The sequence below is a fragment of the Arvicanthis niloticus genome, chromosome 2, assembly GCF_011762505.2.
Source record: "Arvicanthis niloticus isolate mArvNil1 chromosome 2, mArvNil1.pat.X, whole genome shotgun sequence".
NCBI lineage: Eukaryota > Metazoa > Chordata > Mammalia > Rodentia > Muridae > Arvicanthis > Arvicanthis niloticus.
In genome coordinates, this window is record NC_047659.1 from 47,252,623 (window position 1) to 47,275,214 (window position 22,592).

The 22,592-nt window shown below is 45.1% G+C and overlaps 1 long non-coding RNA gene across 1 annotated transcript; it reads right to left on the minus strand.

The window, feature by feature from the left end:
• Window positions 1-4,432: 4,432 nt before the first annotated feature.
• LOC143441335 (uncharacterized) lies at window positions 4,433-20,697 on the minus strand. Its single transcript, XR_013108639.1, has 3 exons — window positions 20,398-20,697; window positions 10,514-10,601; window positions 4,433-6,725 (listed from the first exon to the last, which is right to left on the minus strand). It is a non-coding gene; the product is annotated as an uncharacterized LOC143441335 (long non-coding RNA).
• Window positions 20,698-22,592: the final 1,895 nt, after the last annotated feature.

A 22,592-nucleotide genomic window follows, 5' to 3' on the forward strand; every position in this document is an offset into this window, starting at 1 on the left:
CAGTGTTAATGTACTGGAGGTAAAGCCTAGCTAGCCCTTCCCTCAAGGGTAGGGGGTCGGGGGAGCTACACATGGGTGACCATGGCCAGAAAACACAGGTTCAGGTTATCTCAAATGATATATTCCACCGTGGAAGTGGTTACAGGCACTTCATTACTTACAGAACAAAGAAAGTCATAAATCAAAGCATTTGTCCAATATGAAATACATTTGTGGAGACCACAAGTAAGCACTGATTTAGGTTTCAGATGTTATCTGATGACAGGCTTGGCCTTTGGATTGGTGGAAGCTAGGGCTCTGCTAAGAACAGGATGTTAGGTCAGATCCACAGGAGTGGGCAACGGATGGCTTTCAAAGGAACTAAAAATAGCTCTGCGCAATCGGGTCTGCAACATTCTAACTCTTTATGATCTCAGTCAGTCACTTGGCCTTGAAGAATCTTTAACACAGGGGTGTGGCTTTTCTTTTTCTCTGTTTACAGGAAGGGAGAGGGTGACCACTCTGCAACCCAGTGGAATGGGTTCTTGTTCTAGCCTGGTGTTGGTGAATCCCTCTCTGCCTCTGATCAAGTATGGCAGATTTGACTGTGTTTGTGGATTAGAACTTAATACATATGAAAGAGCCTCTGCCCTCAACGTTCTCTGATAGAGCTGCAAGCCCTGAGTGAACACTGGACACTTAGCAGAGATGGAGTAGCAAGGTAGTGGGTTGTATGTTTGAGACACAGGACAGGCGGATTGTCATGAATGGACCATTTTCCATCCCTACAATGAAGACCCTGTCTTACCTATGTCTCTGCCTCTAGATGTTTACAAAGAAGACAAATTCCTTTCATGCCTGATGCCAGTGATCCACCTCCAGCAGCAAGGGAAGCAGGAAACCAGCAAGGGACAGCCTGGCCAGCAAGCAAGTGGAATATGCAAACGGCAGACCAGCATGGTTGGTCATCAAACGGAGGCCAAATTGCCATCTGTTTCATCAAGTTCATTGGTGGTTGCCATATTTATGTCTGTGATTTATGTCTAGGTGTCATCATGAGCCTTGGCACATACACTAAATGTATGATTTGTAGACATCAAGACTCGATTGCTTTCCAGTTTGATGATAGCTTAAACGGTCCTGCAACTAACTCACCTCTGCCAGCAGAAAAGGGATTGCGCTGAACAACACAGACTGATGTGAACGCAGAACATTTTGTAAAAGAAGCATTCCGCTTATAAGCAGCTGTGTGTCCTCTTATAAGCAGCTGTGTGTCGGGGAGGGGTTTACCGGCAAGGCGGCAACAGTTAAGCCAAGGGCATGGCCACTTCCATCTGAATAGGTCTTAACCACTTTTCCTCTTGGCTCTGATGCTCTCTTACTCTGGACCATAAAACAAGCACAGTGTGTTGTTTTCGTTATTGCTTTCCAAAAGAGATGTACTTACTGTTATCTGTCTAGATCTGCATGTGTGTCCCTGTATGTGATACATACATACACACGGGCTTACACACGCACACCCCTGGTGGCCCTCTCCTTGGTGGACTGGGATGGCAATGATGTAATGTGCTTAACCCACATCGGTCATGTTTATGATATGCCTGCTCTTTAGTTAAAATTAAATCGAGGGGCTATGGCTGTGACTCAGTAATAAAGCACTTGCCTACCATGTGTGAGGTCGCATCCTTTCCCTCCCAATGTAAAGGACCTGGGGGCTGGGGGGATCATCTGAAAGGCCTGGTAATGACTTGTACCAGGAAGGGTCTCTGACAGCCTAGCCTTGCTTGCTTGACCCTCAATGTTCCTGTTTTGATAAGATCCTAGGAAAATTCACTGTGGTAGGCTAGCACAAACCTTTGGATCTTGTCACATTTTCCAGTAATCCAATTAAGTTCCTGGCATTCAGAATCACATAGCATCAATTGTACAAGACGAATAAAAATGTGAACTACAGCTATTGACAGAACAAATAAAATGATCATTCATTAGGCTCTCACACCACAAGCATCGAGGCCGTTTCCTCTGGGAATGGAGAGACTGGTTCTGGGCGCAGAGCCTGAAGACTGACTGGCACGGGGCTGAAGGACCTCCAAGGGCAGCTAGCACGCAGGTCAGGATCCAGAAAAGGAGCACACCCTTCCCCGAATTCCTACACTGGTATTTACCACATCTGGGACCCACCAGTCTTGATGATGTTTTTATAGGGTTAGCTTGAAAGGTAATTATCCTGGTGCATTTGGCTTTCAGTATCCAAGCGACTCCTCTAGAACCCATAAAAAGGCCAGAGGGGGTGGGGTGTGCTGCACCAACCCACTTCCAAACCCCATTTCCTTCCTTCTAAATCAGTTAATGGGTCTCAGGAGGCTGTTTGAAGACAGTCTGTTCAGAAGCTCTTAATTTTTTTCATTGTTTGGACCGTTTTTTCTCTCCTTACTCACAATCCACTAAAACAGTAAGAATGCAAATACAGCTACGGTCTTCCTTTGAAAAGAAAGAGGAATGAGGTGGGGATGAGGGCAGGGCAGAGAGGCATAAGAGGTTCATATTAAGTGAAGACATGTGTGGACAATACATTCAGAGAGTCAGGAGGAATGGTCTCAGTTGTGCCCTCTCCCCCGCACTGTGCCACCATCGTCCTGTGGCAGAAGCAGGAACGGGTGCCTGAAGTATTATGCTACAAGAGTCGTGTATGTTGGACTTGGTTTGAGTGACTCTTGATGCTGATTTTCTCAAATTAGTCTGGGAAGGAGTACAGGCAGGTGAGCCAGACGCCGTCCTTGGCCGAAAGCTCTAAGCACCTGCTTGCTCCATTTACAAAGATGCTCAGGCAAGGGTGCCAAGGGTCACTTTCGCAGGGAGGGTTTCTTAGCTTTGTGGACAACCACAGAGACCTGTTGCTAGATCAGTTGTTTTCTAGCCAGGATATACAAAGCCCAGAGGTCAAACTTACTTGAGCATTAGCTGTCATTTTTTGGTGGCCAATCCAATGTGTAGGAGCCTTTTCTGCTGCTTTCAGGCAGTAAATACCTGTGTCCAGTGACATGGGTATCCTTGCTGTTCCTCAGCCATATAAGGAGCTCCCTATCTTAAGACCCGGCTCTACCATTTCCTCTATGCAGTGCTGTCTACCACTCAGTTATACACTGTTCCATCACCTCCTCAATTCTTGTTTTCAGATGTGGCTGTCACAGAGTTCCACCATGGAGCCAGTCAACCTTAGACCTAGACTTTTCTTTTTTGTAAGTAAGTTTAAGCTTTCAGGTATTCGGTCACAGTTAACCCAGATCACATGTTACCTAGTGACACCTCACTGGTAAAATAGGCAGAGCTGGCTCGTGGTATTTATTACACTTCATAGTCCTGTTTACCGGAAGGGGACTGAGCACAGACAGCTGGTACTGGAAGGTTTGAAAGGGGTACAAATCACGGGAGCCTATATTCCTCCCCTCTGCACATGCACACATAACTGCAGGCTGGGAGTTTTGTGGACCTGGGAGAGTTGCTCTCTGGCTAGTTGGCAATGTGTTTAGCTACCACTTTATCTGTGAGATAATGGATCTCAGGGAATGGCTGGCTGAATCTGCTCTGTGCAGATGATGTAAGAAAGGTCTTGATCAGAAGAGAGAAAGGGTCCATTGGAAGAGACTCCCCAGGAAAAGAAAATACTTAGCCTGAGGCTTGAGGGGACAAGTAGGAGTTTTTCCAGATGGAAAAGATAAAGGAATGCATTCTAGGCAGAAAACAAACAAAGCAAATACACACAAAAGGGAGAGCTATACGGGACATCACAGCTCGACTCTGCTGACAAGAAAGATCTGTGTGTCTGGGATGTCCTAGAAGAGTGATATTCAACCTTCCTAATGCTGCAACCTTTGGATACAGTTTCTCACATTGTTGCTAGTCTATAACTGTAATTTTGCTACTGTTATGAATCATAATGTAAATATCTGTCTTAGGTGCCCTGTGAAAGGGTCAGTCAACCTCCCAGGGGGGGTCTCGACCCACAGGTTGAGAAAGACTATCATATATACTACTAGACAGAGAGCAGGTTAACTGTGGTCATAGCATGACTATTTAGGTGACTGAAAGAACACATAGTGTGTCTCATTGTCCTTCCTAGCCTGATAGATCTTTTTGACTTTTAGTTTGTCACAGAAAAAAAAAAAGTGGAACTGAAACATTAGCTTCATAACTGAGGTGAGTATGGGCACCTTTGTATCTTGGCCTTTTTTTTTTTTCCTTTTAGAGAATGGTGAGGTGGGCTTGTTTTGTGACTCAAGTCCCCTCAGGAAACTTCTTGACACTTGTTCCAAGCTCTGCACCCCCAATTCCATCTCCCCATCTGTCTTAGTTAGGGTTTTACTACTGTGAACAGACACCATGACCAAAGCAACTCTTATAAGGCCAACATTTAATTGGGGCTGGCTTACAGATTCAGAGGTTCAGTCCATTATCATCAAGGTGGGAGTATGGCAGCATCCAGGCAGGCATGGTGCAGAAGGAGCTGAGAGTTCTACATGTTTATCTGAAGGCTGCTAGCACAGTACTGGCTTCCAGGCAGCTAGGATGAGGGTATTAAAGTCCACTCCCTCAGTGACACACCCTACTCCAACAAGGCCACACCTCCAAATAGTGCCACTCCCTGGGCCAAGCATATTCAAACCATGACACCCTCTCTTTCTCCCAGTGATGTGTACACACCTATTTCTCTTCCCAGCTCTCTTGAGTCTTGCTTCCATTCAGAAACTAACTGAAACCCTAGGAGTATCCCTGAACCAAGAAAGGGGGTTTGTCATTTCAACAGCTTAGATCTCAAACAGCAGAGACACCTGTCACACGGGGATTGATGCTGAAGGATGATGTCCTTCACAGCTGTGTGGACCAACCCCCCAGTCATTATCCAGGCTGCAGCCTTATTTCCTGGGAAGCCTGTTAAGATGGGTCATTTCTGTCCTGGACTCTTGTTTCTGCTTGCCCCTCACCTCACACTAGCTAACAGAAGCTGAAACCCACATTTTATGTGGTTTCCTGGTCTTTATTCCTGTGTTTGCTCCTCATAGGCAGAGCCCTTTAAAGAGAGATGAAATTTATGTGGTGTCAGCAAAACCCACACTCAGATGGCTCAAAGCCGAAAGCATTTGACCAGGCAGGTGCTGCTGCGTGCCTGCTTCACTTAGAGGCTGACAAATGACAGATGTCTCTGCATTTGCAACCATAAGCATGAAGTCCGGATGTAATCACTCAGATTTCTGAACTCATCTTCTCTGCATTCTTATACAACTACCCAACCTTCATTCAGCACACTAAAGCCAGCCAAATTAAGCAAATGGGGGAAAAAAACAAAACTTCCTTTGAGTGCATTACTTTCCACACAAAAGCTCACTCTCCACTCGAGTGTTTGGGAAAGCTCCCCCATGACAGAGTATGACCATGGATGGCTATACCAGGAAGCAAAGTGGAGAAGCAGCCTGTCCTTAGAGCTTTCTAGAAGGGTTTGTGGGGGGAAACAGTGGAGTCAGGCTCCCAAATATGGGTCTGCTATCTCAGTGATTCTGGATTGTAGCTGAGGAGTATGAAGAAAATGGGCGGGTTTCTTGGGGGCGGGGAGGCTGATGGTTGATGCACTGAGGACTTCGAACCTTCTCTGTCTTCAGAAGTCACTGTCCCATCCAGCTAGGTGAAGCCTAAGGTTGGTGCCTCTCACTTTGCATGTTCTGGTACACGATGTGCGAGTTGATGGGACTAGGAGTGGCTGCCAGTCTATCAGCTGGATAGAGATATAGGCTGCACAGTTTATCAGATGAAGGGTAAGAGTAGAAGCTAGCTGAGCCAGTCAGAGCCCTGTTTTCTTGGGATGTGGATAGAAGACAGAAGCAGAGGGTAAGAGTGCAAAATGAACTCAAAGGAGAAGTGGGGGTGGTGAGCAGGTGAAACCTACGAACTACAAAGTCAGTGATGTCCATGGCTGATCCAGAGCTGTGGTAGCTTCGGTCCAGGATCCTGGCAACAAAACAATGAGAAGAGCAAAGATTGGTGCAGCGCTGTCTGTGCTGGGCACCATCCTGAGGAATTCATTTAATGCTTACCTGCTCTCCAGTCGGTACTCTTCACAGAGAGGAAGCAGACAAACAGGATACAACATTTACCTGAAACCACACAGCTGTAGGTGCCTGGAGGAAGACCAACGCCTTCTGTTCCAACTGTGACAAATGTTTTGTTGTTGTTTTTGTTTTAGATGATGATGGTGATGATCACGTGTATGACTGTTTTGCTTGCATGTATGTCTGGTGTCTAAGGAGGTGATGAGCCCGCATGTGGGTGCTAAGAAATGAACCCAGGCCATTCGCAAGAGCAACAAGTGCTCTTAACCACTGAGACAACTCTCCAGCCCCTTGTTTTTAAATAAAGATTTTATTTAGTTTATTCTGTGTGTGTGAATCTTCTGAACATTGTTTTCAAGCACCACATGCATGCAGTACCCGCAGAGACCAGATGAGGGAGTTGCATTCCCTTGGAACTGGAATTGCAGATGGCTGTGGGCTGCCACATGTGTGATAGAAACAGCACCCAGGTCCTCTGGGAGAACAACCAGTGCTCTTAACCACTGAGCCATCTCTTCAGCCCACTCTCCTCACATTCTTTTCTGCTTCCATCTTCCTTCTTCTTGGCCAGAACCTTACAAACACGGCTGACTCCCTCAAGACTTTGCCCCTTCACTGTCTCTAGCTCGCTGTTTTTCTGAAGATCTGAAGTTAAAAACGAACAAACAAAAAAACCCTCATTTTGGTTTTTAAACTCATTCCAATCTATTTTTGACCATTACTTACAATACAAGTAATAACGATGGAAATGAAACTGTCATATGAAATACATCCCCAATTTTTTTTTTATTACAGATATAACAAGAGACATAAAATTGCCTCTTTGGTGTATGTATAATAAGTTACCAATGGGCTGACAAGATGGATCAGTGGGTTAAGGTGCTTGCCGCCAAGAGTGGCAACCTGGCTTTGATCCACATGCTGGAAGGACACAACTAGCTCCCTCACATTGTCCTCTAACCCTCCCCCAACACACACACACTTTTAAAATAAAATGTTAACTAAAGATTCATAACTGATTCTCTGGAGACCTTCATACCTCCCGTAGGACAGACATAATGGAAGAGCACAAGATGGATGTGGTGCTGTAAGCTTGTAATCCCAACACTCATTATGAAAAGGAGGACTGGGAATTAGAGGCACTTGGCTCCCAGGCCAGCTCGCCTGCAGTCTGCAATTCCCAGGCCAGCTTGCCTGCAGTATACATTGTGGTGGCACAACAGGAGAGACCACAGCTTAAAACCAGGAGGAGGATGAGCACACCTGCTCCAAAAAGCTGTCCTGTGACCACCACATACACATACATCATGGCACATGCACACACACACACACACACACACACACACACATACACACACACACATACACACCCCAAATCACAATGGAACACAAAGGAACTGCAGACATCTTAAGCAGTGTTACATTAGGAAGCATCGATTTTTTTTGTTGTTGTTGTTATTGTTAATCAAGTCCCTTTCTCTCAGCTGTCTTCCAGAGCCCTCCCAACCTCTTGTGTAGGCAGGGGTGGGGGTGGGGGTGGGGGCTCAAGCATCCCTGTGTGTCCTATCAAAGCACTGTTGCAGGTACATTTGGAGTGGACGTCCGTTACTGTCTAGAAGTACTGCTGGTTGCCTTCTAGCATGTCTGCCTCGGGGAAAATTCACAGCTCCAGCAGAGCCATCAAATAGCTCTTCTTCAGATCAACTGGACAAAGGAGGTAGGTGTCCATACACCTACTGAGAAAAACAGGCATGTGTATTCAACTAAGAGTCATTACCTGGGGGGGGGGGGGGGGGGGCAACCATCGGGATGTAAAGTGAATAAAAATAACAAAGAATCGTAAGCTGCACCTCATGTTCAGCAGTGTGAAAATGAGAGATATAAGACACTTCTAGACTTCAGAGGCAGTAAGTATGGGAACATGGGTGGCTGTCACCAGCTGGTATGTGACTATTAAAATCCCAGTGTCTTCAGAATATCTCTCCGGCTTCTGTAAAAAGATCTTAGAAAGAATACATGGAACAAAGCATATTTACATTTCTGATTATGAATGCTTGTGCCAAAAGGAGGGGTTTGTGGCTTCTTGTAATCCCACTAATCTCCCCTTCATTTCCTTGAATTATCTGTGCTCTGGGTGTCCTGGTCTCCCATCCCATCTTAGCACTGGGTGGCTCAGCAAGTTACCCAGGAGACTGCAGAGAGTGACTCAGATGGGTAGGAATTTCCATTCTCCTTACCCCCAGGTAACTCTGCCTTGGGCTGCTCTGGGAAGATCACCCATAAGACTGTCCAGGAAACTTCATTCGTACGACAGGTCTGGTCTTGACTCTGTCGTTTTCATCTTCCTAAGTACAACTAATGAACAAAGACTATGACATAGCTGTCTATATTGTCTGGTCTGGAAAGTGGTTTCTTTGAAAAAACCCATAAAGTGGATTATGAAGCCTATTGTTCTCCTGTTCTAGGATAAAACAAAAGACATAGCTTCAGGCGTCAAGCTAGGTTAAAATGACTATATGTTGGACTTAAAGAGCATAGAAATCTGTTGGTGAGCTCACTTGCTGCTCATGAGTGACAACTGATCTCAGAGCTCCCTTGTCTTACTGGGTCTCTGAGATGAGAGTGTGTTTGAGCACACTGAACATCTGTCTACTAGCTGGAATCATCAGGGATTCACCTAGCCTGACCCTAAGTCCCACCCACATGGTGGCTTGAAACCCTCTGTCACTCTGCCTCAGGAAGTCCTTAGTTTCAATCACCTTCTCCTATGTCAGAGCCCTTAACATTCTAAAAAAAGTCCCAGACTAGTTCATTTACTAGCTCTGGGATAATGTCTGTCCAGCCCTTCTTGCCTCCAGTCTTCAATTCTCTGTGATACTTAAGTACACAACCACACACAGGACACATAAAGAGAAGTCAAGTCACTAGGCAGCCCAACAGCTCCCTTTGGCTGGCTTCATTCTGGTTCTCTAGGTTACTGGGGTTCCACCCAATTAAATCCAGGAACATTTCCATCTTCACATTAGTCTATAGCATCGTGTGTGTGTGTGTGTGTGTGTGTGTGTGTGTGTGTGTGTGTGAGAGAGAGAGAGAGAGAGAGAGAGAGAGAGAGAGAGAGAGAGAGAGAGAGAGAGAGAAAGGCATGGACTTTGCTTCTTAGAATGTGCAAAAATCCTTACCATGGTTTAGGTCGACTTCCTGGAAGGTAACTCCTAGTATTACTTATTTAAACAAAGTCTGATTAATGCCCAACGGAAGGAACAGTGTCACCGATTAATATTTAACTGCTGGAAGGGGCAGCTGTGCTTGGGTTTAATAGGTCCGCAGAATAAGTTGGCATGGTCTCTACCTTGTCAGCACTTACTGGGTCACCTCATTCCCTGGACCATGGGTTCTCCTTACCTTCATTCCCTTCCCCTCTTTCCCACAAAGATTCTGGGAAGAGACATGGAAGCTATGACTCTCCCTAACCAAAGGCGTAGCTGAACTGAAGCTTAATATTTACTTAGCTGGGATATGATCTAATTAAGGAAACTAGTTCTTAAAATTGAGAAGCCCTACCTGAAGGGACAGAAATGAATTCTCCCAAAGGGCTCTGTTGGGGGGAAGGGAAGGGGGAGGTCTCTCTCCTCCATACAGCTGTGTCTAGGCTGAAGTTAGATCGATCTTCCTTCTAAAACTCAGCAGAGAGTGTAGCTACTATTGTGGATTAAATGCTCATGAACGCCTGAATAACTTCTAGAACAACAGCTGACTGTGTAGAACCCCCAGCCACAGACAGCGAGTAAAGAATAACTGATTACCAGGAGTAGAAGGAGAGTTTTGATGAAGGGAGGCAATTTAGTACATGAACGAGAGAAGGAATCTATTACCCTGGGCCAAATATTAGTTGTACCATTAGTTCCTGTGGGACCTTTGGGTGTGACTCAAAAAAGCTAAGTCTTTATTTCCTCATGGGTAAAATTGCGTTAATAGTATCTTTCTCATGCTGTTCTGGAGAGAATCATACGAAATAATCCATGTAAAATATATAATACCTCATAATCGCTTAAGGAATATCTGTCCGTTGTCTTTAGTTGCTCATTCATATACTCATCCATTTAGAACTATGCCTTGTGCCTAAAGTAAGCCAAATAATGTGCAAAATAATAGTGATGACTAATTGTGTTTTTTCCAAGGAGGCAATTCCGGGGTGGAGGGGTGCTAATATACAAGATTTTCCCCCTGGTTATAATAACAGCAATGGTGCAAACATGTTCTAAGGTACAATCATGTGCTCCGGAGCTCCTTGCATGGAGAGTTCAAGGCACACTTCCTTGGTGACAGTGAAGCTAGGTCTTTATAGGAGCATTGGACTTTTTCATACAGCGAATAGAGAAGTAATTATTTCAGAAAGAAGGGATAGCCTCAAAGCTCAGCACAGTGGCACATACCTTTAATCTCAGCACTTAGGAGGCCAAGACAGGTGCAGGTCTGAGTTGGATCTCCGAGTCTACAGGGTGAGCTCCAGGAAAGCTAGGGCTACACAGAGGAAACTTGTCTCAAAACCAAAATGATGATGATGACGACGATAATAATAATAAAACAGTCTCATTGCTATGAGCTCAAATACTGTCAGGGCAAACAATAGACTTTGACTAATCCTTTGAAGAGATTGCGCCTATTGTTTTTAAGTGCTGTGGGGAAGAGCAGTCACTGTAGGAACAGCTTGGCACTAATGTTGCTTCCACCCTACTCTCAGGAATTCTTGAATTCACAACATAATTTATAACTTAGGTTTGGGGTTTATTCTGCATTTTATGGCCAGGTTTTGCCCTACCTAGTAGGCATTCCTATTTGCTCTGGAATTCTTTTCTACTTGACCGCAATAGGACGCTAGCGCTCATACTTTCTCTGACCTGGAGGTATGCTTCTGTCATTGAATGCTTCGTGTACACTCCTGCATGCACACGTAGGCACACACACTTGCAGTATGCTGGGTCTGCTTCCCAGGTGCTGATATTAAGATTTGCAAGTCAGCAGTCAAACATAGTTATTATTATTTTGGAGATTTGTTTCTTTTTACTTTATGGGTATGAATGTTTTGCTGCCACATCTGTGTGTGCTGCAAGTGTCTGTGTGAGCTGTGTGTGTGTAGTTTTGGTGAGGGTCAGAAGCAGACATTAGATCGCCTGGCACTGTTGTCAGTTGTAAACTGCCATGTGAATGATGGGGACTGAACCTTGGTCTTCTGCAAAAGCATCAGGTGCTCTTAACCAAAGAGCCTGTGGCTCCAGACCTCAAACATGATTATTAATAACATGGTTGCTCCTAAACGTAGTTATTACTAACATTTATATAAACAGCAAATAAACTATGTTCATAGCAAATACAAAAAATTACCAAAGTTCAGCCAGGTGGTGGTGGTGCATGCCTTTAATCCCAGCACTTGGGAGGCAGAGGCAGGTAGATCTCTGAGTTCAAGGCCAGCCTGATCTAGTGTGAGTTTCAGGACAGCCAAAGCTACACAGAGAAATCCTAGCTTAAAAACAAAAACAAAACACCACAAACCTTTAAAGTTACTAAAATTCATTCCTTCATAATAGTTTGCATCTGTGAGATCTGTGTGCTGGGAGTCCTGTATAATGTGCTGTGCTGTGCCTGTACGCCTGTCACCAGCTCTGCATTCACTACATCCACATTGCTAGTTTAAAACTGATTACGGTAGGAGCATTTACATCATGGAAACTGGCAATCACTACAACAAGGCCTCTTATTCCACTGCTTTGGTTATGAACCAGTTCCCATCAGCCCACTGCACACACACATCCATGCACACACAGCCCCCGATATAGATATGTTTGTAAGCATACATGGCTCTACCTTTACACTATGTCTCAGTACAACATGTCAGGGAAAACTCAGTCATGCATGAAAATATTGTATCATACACATCATTCATAATTACAGCCTGTTAAGTCAAATATCGTTAGAAGGCATCACGGCACTCAGATTTCTTCTTGTGCTCTCTTTTAAGGAATTCCATGTTATGAAAGGTTCATCTATGTAGGTGTGCTATTCTCTCCTTTATTTCAGCTTTACATCGAAGAACACCGCTGGCACCGAACCAGAAGACTTAACAGTTTCCCGAGTCCTTGAAAGAGTAATTGCTTGGTAGCCAAAGATAATTTACACTGGTTGACTCTTTCGGCCTTTCTCGCTAACAGAAACGTATTTATGAATTCAGCGGTTGTCACTGTAATATTATTCCCTTGCTGAGTACAATTAAGCCAAGTATAATCTCAGAATGAAACCAAATCCTGAATAAATACTGTTTTAAGGCTGATGTAATTTCTTGCTTTTTGCAAACTGCAATTGAACATGCAAATCTAAGGGACCAGCCTTACAGGAGGCCAGCCAATATGTTAAGGCTTTTAATCTGCTTAATGGGATAAAGGTTGAGCATAATTAAACATCTTTGAGCTTGGATCTTTCACTGTAATAAGTAAATGACTTTGAATTAAATTATTCCAGGGATAAAACAAAAGCACTTATTAAGGTATAAGTTCTGAAAGAATAACTAACTCTCTGTCTAGTTAAGGTACTTGGGCCAAATGCCTGAAAATTATCTACTGATTTAGGAAGCTGGGTTCCTTCATCCTGACTTTCCCTGGAGCCCAGGCTTTTCCTTTCATGTTTGGCTTCCATATTCTGGAAGGCTGTTGGTGATCCAAAGGTCACTTCAAAGCAGCAAACTCCAAGGAAAGCTTGCCTGAGGGGGGTTGTACTTTCCTAGAATAAAGCACCTGCCTCTGGAAGTGAGGAAACAGCCCTTTGATTGCTGGAGCAGAATTCCTGTGAAGGGCTCACAAGCTTGACATCCCCCTGCCTCAGATGCTATCTGGAACCACAGTGTTCTGAGATCTGAGTCTTTTCCTGTCTGCTACTTTGCCTGTGGCAGCTATGGTCTAAACAGCTGCCTCGGCAAACGTGTGTCTTTGCTCTCAGGTTCCAAGCTCACCTGTCTGCCTGTTGTCCAGAAGAGAATCCGGAAAAGAATCCGGCTTCCTGTTAAGCACTGCAACCAACTAGTCTGATGGGACTCTGCAGAGGATTGCATTGAGGCAGCCTGAGCTACCTTTGTTGGCTGTGGCCCAGGATCAGAAGATCAGCCAGAGACATCGAGGCTGGGTCACTAGATCCCTCCTTAAAAGATATAGGTGTCATTCAAAAGTCACAAGAACTGCACCTGGTTGCTGTACTGCCCTGTCTCTTCTGTCCCCAGAGAGCCACTCATTCTAGAATTTTAATATTGGCTTTTGTTTGCTAGGTATAGGAAGTGATAGACAGAGTGGCAGCCTAGAGGACCCCCCCTCTATCTACATACTCATGTATTTATAGACACATTCACAGATATGCAAAGCTATACTCTTGGGTATATGTGTATGTGTGTGCACGTATATAAGCCCTAATACCCAGCCTTGCTTCTGATTAGATTTTGACATATTTTTCTGCCATAACACTATACGGTCCTTTCTAATTGTGACCTATGTTTTGGGGTCATTTACACTTATTTTGAATTCTTGTATCTCAAGTTTCTAATATTCTACATTTTAAATTCCATCTGTATGTTTTCTATAACAGAACATCTCTGGGCCCAATACCCATAAGGTGTTTATCAGTAGAATGGATTCTGTTTCCTCATTGACTCATTTAAGCCTTGATAAGCCAGAGCCCTGGCCTCATCAACCACCTGATGACTATCAAAATCACTTTATCTGAATGGAGAGTCATTCAGCTGTAGCCAACCCCATATATATATGTCTCATATATGAGACCATTCTCCATGAGGAAACACTGGCATAAAGCTTTTTTCCAAGACCCGGAGGAAGGGAGACAAGTTCATGAATGACAAATGCCATGATGCCATGGAGGGTCAGAGTGACCGTTGTTCAAAAAAGCTTATGAAGACCAGGCTCCAGTGACCCATTCCATGGGTGGCTATGCCCTTCAGCAGACACAGAGCCTCTGACTACTTTCTGCACAATCCTCCATGTAGTGCTCCCCATAGCCAGATCCCCACATGGCACTGTAGTTGAATCTATGGACATCTCACGTCTGGAATATCAGCCCTGAGAATCTCCTCAGCTGTGCTGGAGCATGGACAGGCTCGCCCATCCATTTTTTGTGGAGCCATGGAGGCGAAACTAGGAAATGCGCTCAGCTGACTGGATATCAAGTGGGCTCCACAGGCACGCTGCCTTTCCTGGAACTCCACAGTCACACATCCACTCACGCTTATAATATTCAGGAAGGTCTCTGCGAGTGGAACCTCAAAGACGCAATCCAAACACTTGAGCCAAATAGAAATTCATAGTTAGGGATGATTTAGTTAAAATCTATGAGAGACTGCTCAAATACACCTCCTAACTCTCAATAGATAAAGCTCACCGAATCCCTGACGCCCTCCCCACGAGAGGACTGTGTGCTCTGGACACGCACCGTCAGCATTTCTATTTAGGGGCAAACCTCAGACAAAGAAATGTTTACCATTAAACCGTCCCAGCAACGTGAAGTGACTTTTCTGTCTCTGAGGTCACACTGCCAACGGCCTCTCACTTCCTCTTCAGCTCCCCGTATTTCAGCAATCCCTGTGATGCAGAACTACCCGCCCAGCCATCTCTCACCCTCATCGACAAGGGAGGTTGTGACCAGTCACAACTCATAGTTCAGAGCTGGGTCTTAGAAATCACTTCAAATCCTCTAATTCCCACCCCCCTCCCGTCCCCTCACCTTGGTCTTCCCAGATCTTTAATTTTTGTTTTTGTTTTTTTTCTGAGTGGAACTCAACAGGAACTTAGATACCGGACTCACCCCTAGTGTAGGAGCTTGTAGGTCACACTGACATCCAACGGATTCATTAGCATAGCAATCGGGAAAGAGAATAGAAGGCCAGACTTCCGGTGAATGCCAGGCTTTGTTTTAAATCCCCACATAGAATCCTAATAGGACTAGGAGAGAGCCCGGGATACAAGGCACTGTTTTGCAAAACTGTGGGGCCACGAGCGTAGAATTGGAGCCTCGAGATTGAAAAGCCGAGCGTTGCGGAAAGCCAAGGCTAACAAGTTGAGCAGCAGCGGGGATGGGGGTGGGTGGGGGTGGAAATAAGGGGGTGCGTACACAAAATAACCACACTAGAAACTAGCTTCCTAGGCGCTGGTTTCATTTCAACAGGGAGAGCATCTCGCATCTCCCTTGTTTGTTTTTGTTTGTTTGTTTGTTTGTGGAGGTAAGATTTCGCAAACTATCCATGGCAGGGCTGGAGTATATTATATAGCCCAGACTGGCCTCACACTCGGAGAGATTCACCGATTTGCTAGCCTTTCACTTAAAAAAAAATAGGGAAGAAGAATAAACTACAGTCAAGAATTCTTTTTGGTTAGTAACCCGGAACAAATGGCTGAGGTGCTTATTTGACATATCGAAGCAGACCTGGCCTCCAGATTCTCCCAGCATCCCTCAGTCCCTGCCTCTTACAGGACTTAGCTGGCACACCCCACCCTCTACCCTAACTCTCCAACCCAGATGCTGGGCTGCCAGTCCTCTAGAGACTCTTCCCTAGATAATCCAGACATTTTGGTCACCCGCTCTTTTTGGACCTTTGGCCTCCTGGCTGCCCCACCTGGTCCCCTCTCTCTCCCCTCCCTTCACACCCCCTCCCAACATGGCCCAGCTCAGCCTGGTCATGTCCACTTTGGACTCTCCCAGATATCCCTGTTCCTGCCTCTGGCTGTGCTCTTCCTTTATTTATAATAAATTTTCTTCTGCACCTAGGAGCAGTCATGACCTTTAGTTTTCTTTCCTTCCCTTTCTATTTATTTATTTATTTATTTTTCCCATTCATCCCTGGACTTTACTCTTTGAGAACACAGTGTTTTTTCCCTTTCCCTGTTTTTCCAGAACCAGGGTGTGTTACTGTAACTTTGAGGTATTTCCATTGCTTTTTGGCTTTGGTTTTGAGAAGCAGGTAAATCAGTCACATGAAAATTCTATGCAGCTTCAGAGGACCTAGCTTCACATCTGTTTTTTATTTTCCCATGTTGCAGAGTAACTTTCTGCATGACACCTGTAGGTTTTGATTCCAGCATCGTTAGACATCAGAGACTCCTCCAGTAGGGTCAGAGTAATGGGCCTACCTGAACACATGACCAAAAGTTGTATGTACGGTTTAAGAAATTCAGATTTTAGCCAAAGAAGAGTGCTGGGAGTCCTCCAGGTTGGGGATGAGGGTGCTTCTTCTTGGCCCATTTAACTTTTGGTCCAAAAATTCCAGAAAACATGTAAAATTGCTTCTTCCAGAAGTCTCCACTGAAAGACAACTCTGAAACCTCTCCCTCTATACGACGCACCTTGCCATCCGCTGTCTACTATTACAATGGGGTGAAGAATTTGGAACTTAAAGGCTCAACAAACAAATGACTCCCATCATCTCTGACTGAGAGCGTGCACGATTGCTTCTGAAGTGACTCCGCTTTCTTCCCTTTGCAGTTTAATTTGGTGATAATGATTGCTGTGTTTTATAAAATGATAAAGAAGCCAAGGATGGAGGTGAGGTATGGGGTGGGGGAGGGGGACATCAGCATCCCTTCTCCCTGAGGGACCAGCCACACGATGGTGGTAGAGTATAGAACAGAATTTATTTAGGGCATGGGGAGGGGAGCTGAGGGAGGAGGGAGAGAGAGAGAGAGAAAGAGAGAGAAACAGAGAGAGAGAGGAAGAAGGGGGAGGGTTAGAAGAGAGAGGCTGGCCATGAGCACTTAGTGGGGGAGGGGAATGGAGAGAGAAGGGACAAAGGGGGAAGATGTTATGAGAGCAAGAGAAGAGGAGGAGAGTGAGAAGGGGACTAGCAGCCCCTTTTATAGTGAGTCAGGCACCCACTATCACTGAGTAACTGCGGGGCGGAGCCTAAAAGAAATGCTAGCAATGATTGTTATAGAAAAATGATAAGGGTGTTTCCTCCTTAACACCTGCCCCTACGGCTTTTGACAATGAGAAAACCAGATCCCAAAGAGAGAGGTAGAAATCACTGTCACCAGTGCTTCCTCAGGAGACTCCAAGATCTATGCTGCTGCTTGGGTTGTTGTTTGTTTGAGACAGGCTTTCTCTGTGTAGTCCTGGCTGCTGTGGAACTCTCTTCCCCACTCTCTCTCTCTCTAGACCAGGCTGGCCTCCAACTCAGACATCTGCCTGCCTCTGCCTCCCGAGTGCTGAGATTAAACATGTGCACCACCACCACCTGGCTAAGACATATGTTTCTTAGTTATGATCAGGCTCTTGTGGGACACAGGAAACAGGAGTAAGGAGGATTATTTGGTGATGTTTGAGAAGGGGCCAACTTGGGAATGCTTCTTGGAAGTACAGCAAGTGTGGCACAGCTGGTGGAAAAGGGAGCTGGTCAGGGGTAGATGCAGAATCTGCTGCTATGCCCCAAGTGTGCATCCCTGCTTCTGAGTTATCTAAAGAGCCACCGGGAAGGGCTGCCACTTATGACTCCAGCCTCACTCACTCGGGGACTTGTGCAATTCTGTCATACTAAGTTTGTCCATCCCAGCCCTAGCACAAGGGAAATACTTATGCACTTCATGCACCCAGCCTGCCTTTTGTCAGTCACGCAGCCAACCGTTGGCCGAGGAGTGAGTGTGTGAAGATCGGGATGTATCCAGGGCAAGAAATAGACTCTTGATGGTTTTGCCACATAGAAGCATCAGCAGACCAGCTTGTTGCCCCAATAAAGACTGATAACCAAAGAAGAAGTGAGTGTGGCTTTTTGAAATTTGGTGTTTTAAACTATACATCTTGTCCAGGAGATTTTCTCCTGGACTTTTCCTTCTTACAGGTGTTGCTACTTGGTCCAAGCTGGTGTGTGTGATGTCAAGGTTCTGCCGGACTGCATCAGGTATTGATGGGTGACACAAGAACACATGTGGCATCCTTGCAGAAGAAGAAGAATGGATTAGGAATAGGAACTAGGACATCTAAAACAACTTCTTCTTCTTCTTCTGTTTTTTTTTGTTTGTTTGTTTGTTTGGTTTTTTTTTTTTTTTTTTTTTTTTTTTTTTTGGAGACGAGACAAGGTTGTTCTGTATAGCCCTGGCTGTCCTGGAACTCACTCTGTAGATCAGGCTGGCCTCGAACTCAGAAATCCACCTGCCTCTGCCTCCCAAGTGCTGGGATTAAAGGTGTGCACCACCACTGCCTGGCCTAAAACTTCTTTATGGCTTGTTATTACCCTTGTCTCTCTCGTATTAGACTGACTGAATCTTCTCACCTTCATCTTCTCCCAGCATCTCCCATCAGCAGTGTAACAGTCTGTCTTGCGTGTCTTTTTTTTTTTTGGGCGGGGGGGGGGGGGGGGGGGAGGGTCGGACTCTAACTCAAGGGTACTCATGCCTTCTCTTTATTCACATCTTTGCTTTATTTGGGACCTCTCAGGCCTCCCTGCCAGCCAGTGTACCTACAGCAGGCCCAGCTTTGACATAGACAATGCTCTAAATTTCAAGCAGAGTCTCTTACTAACCTATAGATTCCCTTGGAGGGTGAGTCTCTTAACTAGGTTTAAAGATAATCTCAGTTAACCAATGGCTGTTAACTTGATGGTTCCCTCTAGGACACAGGACCGAGTATAAAAAGTGGGAACTTGATACGATGCTGTTAATCCCAGTGGGTGAGAGTAAGACCACTACCACAGTCTTGAGCCATATCTGAAGCAAACTTTAATTAAATACTGGCCAAGATGATAGACTCTGGCCAGGTCCATTCCTGGGTTCCCAGAAAATGTCTACAAGTCATATTTTGCAGAGGCTTATAAAGGTAAACCTATAAGGCTACGTATTTCCCAGCAGTTCCAATCTGGAGCAAATGTATATCCTGAAGCACTTCCCGTCTGCGTACCTCCCACTTACATCCAATCAGGAGCAAGCATACGTCCTGACGTATTTCCTGCCTCCATACCTCACACCTACATTCAGTACAGTTGGGCCAAACAAGCTTGTTTAGAGGAGTGACGCCCATGGTTTGTTTTCTCCCGTAAACAATAGCTTCCAGCATTTCAGGAACGATCTGTCCTCTGCAAGACGCTTACAGGTTAGCAACAGTTTTTTTGTTTCAGGGTTCTCTCAGGCACAGTAATTACAATTTAAAACATACCTTTGGCTCTTACAACGTTTGCCTTGCATGTCAGAGGACCTGAGTTTGATCGCCCTCAGATCCCATACACAAAAAAAAAGCCCTATGTGGTGGTGTGAGTTTATAATCTCAACTTTGGGGAGGCAGAGCCAACCTAGCATACTTGGCAAGTTCTAGGCCAAAGGAGAAACCCTGTCTCAAAAACCAAGGCGGACAATACCAGAGGAATGACATACAGGATTGTCTTCTGGCTACTAGGTGCATGCATTCGCATTCGCATACGCACATCCACATCCAACTGCAAACAGACATATACACCCCCTCCCAGAGAGAGAGAGAGAGAGAGAGAGAGAGAGAGAGAGAGAGAGAGAAACACAAAATCTTATACTACCTTATACTACTCCACAAACCCCTAAAGGTGCCCCTGATATGTGGCATCCTGGGAGCCACCTCTTAGCATGGTCTCTTTCACGTGTGTGACAACAGTAAGCAAGGTTTGCAGCTCGCTGACTTGAGAGCAGTGGCCAGCTACTCACTATCTGCCTGCCATTTTGTTACAAAAAAAAAAAAAAAAAAAAAAAAAAAAAGCCTTTGCTCAAGCCCATGAATACTAAAATTTGCTGAAGGAAGTGGTGGGAGCTGCATTATTTAAACTCTTTCAAAACTGCCTGAAAGAAGTACTTCACCCAGCCCCACAGAGAATAGACTGGTTCTGACCCTCAGGGCATCCACAAGATGACCTCAGAGCTTTTTTCCCTGTGTCTGTTTTCTATGAAGGAGAAAGGCTGGAGCTGAACCAATGAAACAAAGACGTAAGTTCATCCCCTCTCCCGCCCCAAGCTCTTTAATCTTCAGTGGAGTCCCGATTCCAGATCATTTCTACCGGAGAAGTTTTAAAAGCATCCACATGTAATGTCACCGTAAAATATGATAAGATCATCTCCTGCCTTTACAGGCAGAACTCCATTCTTAGAGCTTTTCGAGTTTCCATTTCTTCTTCTGTAATTACTACCTATTCCATCAGGAGTGGACTCTGAATAATTCTCCCAATTCTCTCTGGTGACTCAAAATGCCCTCCACCTTCCAGCAGTCAAACGGAGCAAAAGTTTCCCCGCATGATGCCAGGTTTGCTCTTTGGGACCCAAATAATTACCTGTCAGCTTTTCAGGCAACGGGCAGAATCCAGAAAGGTAACAGCACAAGGATATGGGCATCTTTGCAGGACCGGTGGCTTTCCTTCCTTCCTTTTTTCATTTATCCTTTCTTTAGAAAGCAGATAAGGCGGCATTATTGATTGAGACGAAGTGTGCGCATTAGCTACCATGGCAACGCATGTTACTATTGGCACTGTCCAGGCCAATTAAGTTCGTTTCAGATTGCTGGTGTTCTTTCTCTGGTTTGAAAAAGCCACTCAAGTCAGAGACAGATAAGAATCTTCTGAGCACTAAGCGTCAGGCTTGGAATGTCCTTCCACTGAGTTTCCGGAAAACCCTTATGGTGGCGCAGTGCATTCTGGGCCTCAAACTGAGTCCGGCTCGGGGCAGGGATCATTCTTGCTGCTGTGTGCTTCTGCACCTGCCCTGTATACTCTTCAGTTAGATTCTTGGTCTCCTTTGTTTGGTTCTTTGAAAAATCTCCTTTTCCAGGCTTTTTGTTTGTTTGTTTGTTTGTTTTTTAACCAGGTCTGAGGTTCCAGGTCTCCTATCCCTTTAGTGGCAAAGCTGCTTGTCCGTGCGATATCTTCATTACTCATCCATTCCTATTCCATACCACATGTTCTTTGGTTCAGGGATATGGCCTTTAAGGAATTCATACTTCATATTAATTTATTTGGGAGGGGACATACATGGAGGTAGGAGATAATTTGTGGGAGTTGGTTCTTTCTCCACTGTATGTCTTCTGGGAATCAAACTCCAGGATGTCTTGAGCCATCTTGCCAGTCTTGGAACTGATATTTTAATAGATCAGGTAGACAAATTTTAAAACGCCACTGGTTTCATATACAGGACTTATAAAATTGACACATGAGACCTTCACATAAAACATTACATTCCCATTCCTTGAGTGTAGATCTCTGCGTTTCCCCTGCTATGAAATAGTAAAATTCCCCCAAGGATGTGTGCATATTCCTACCTGTGCTTCTTAGTTGGGGTAGGTTTACCATAGATGGGATCCAGAATTGTGTCTCTTTTCTACTGTTTTCTCAAAGCATCTGCTCTTTTACGGTGGGTTCTGAGTAAGTTTTTGAAGTATCCCACACATTAGAAAGATGGTTGAAAGCTTATCTAGGTTTTCTGAGGTAAACAGTAACTACTATGCTGTTATTTCTACGGGGCTATAGGGATGCCAGGGGGAAGAGCACCTAATCCAGTCTTTCGGGTTTAGCATGGCTCTGGAAAAGCTTTCCATAAAAAGTGATTTCTGAGTATGTACAAGGTGGCATGGGGCAGTTGTGTCTTCTAGGCAGAGGGCCAAGTGTGCGGAAAGTCCCTGAAAAGAACGGAGAAGATCTAGTTCCTTCAGAGACGTGGCAAGCGTACCCAGTGAACTCCTCAAGATGGTGGTTGATTGGTTCTGAGGATGGCCTCTCACAACCTACACTGTCATGTGGTTATAGCTGGGGGAGGGTCGTTTGTGTGAAGTTGCCTATGGCTGGAGACCTAAGCAGAAGAGCAGCCTGCAAAAGCAAGCAGAGGTCACACTGGCATTCCTGTCCCCTCCCCTTTGTCAGTTTCTCATCCTTCCCAGAACTGGCTCTGGATCTGGGAGGTGCCTCCCAAACCCTTGAACTTCAAACCCAGGCCATGAGGCACTGCTGAACTTTAACCCTCATCACTTTCTCAGGACACAGTTCCCACAAGACCCAGCCTGAAAGACAGGAGGTGGAGTCAGGCTGACATCTGCTTTACAACAATCTGCTGGTTCCTTCCCATCAGCTCTCCAGACTCCTAAGGCCCAGTTTTCCTGTACTAAGGACTGAACTTCCACCAGTATTGGAAATAGTTAAATTTTCCTTTCATTAAGTGCCTTCGGCACCATTATGGTCACGGGCTAGGGAAACTTGGGCCCCTTTCAGAACCAAATAGCTCCGTCCAGGATCTTTAAGGAATTACCCCTCTCCCAGGGGAGAAGTCATCGTGTCCTATACTGCTTATTATGGCCTTCAAATTGTGGAGTGTGACAAAGCAAGTTTGTGTAGAGGAAACAACCACTTCCCTTTTGCTTCAGAGGGCCTAAAATTTTTTGATCTTAGATAAGCCATAAATAATTACATAAACAATTACTCAGCCTTTGCCCTTTTTTCCTCTTTTAATCCTATAATGATACTTTAGCAATAGCATCAACAAC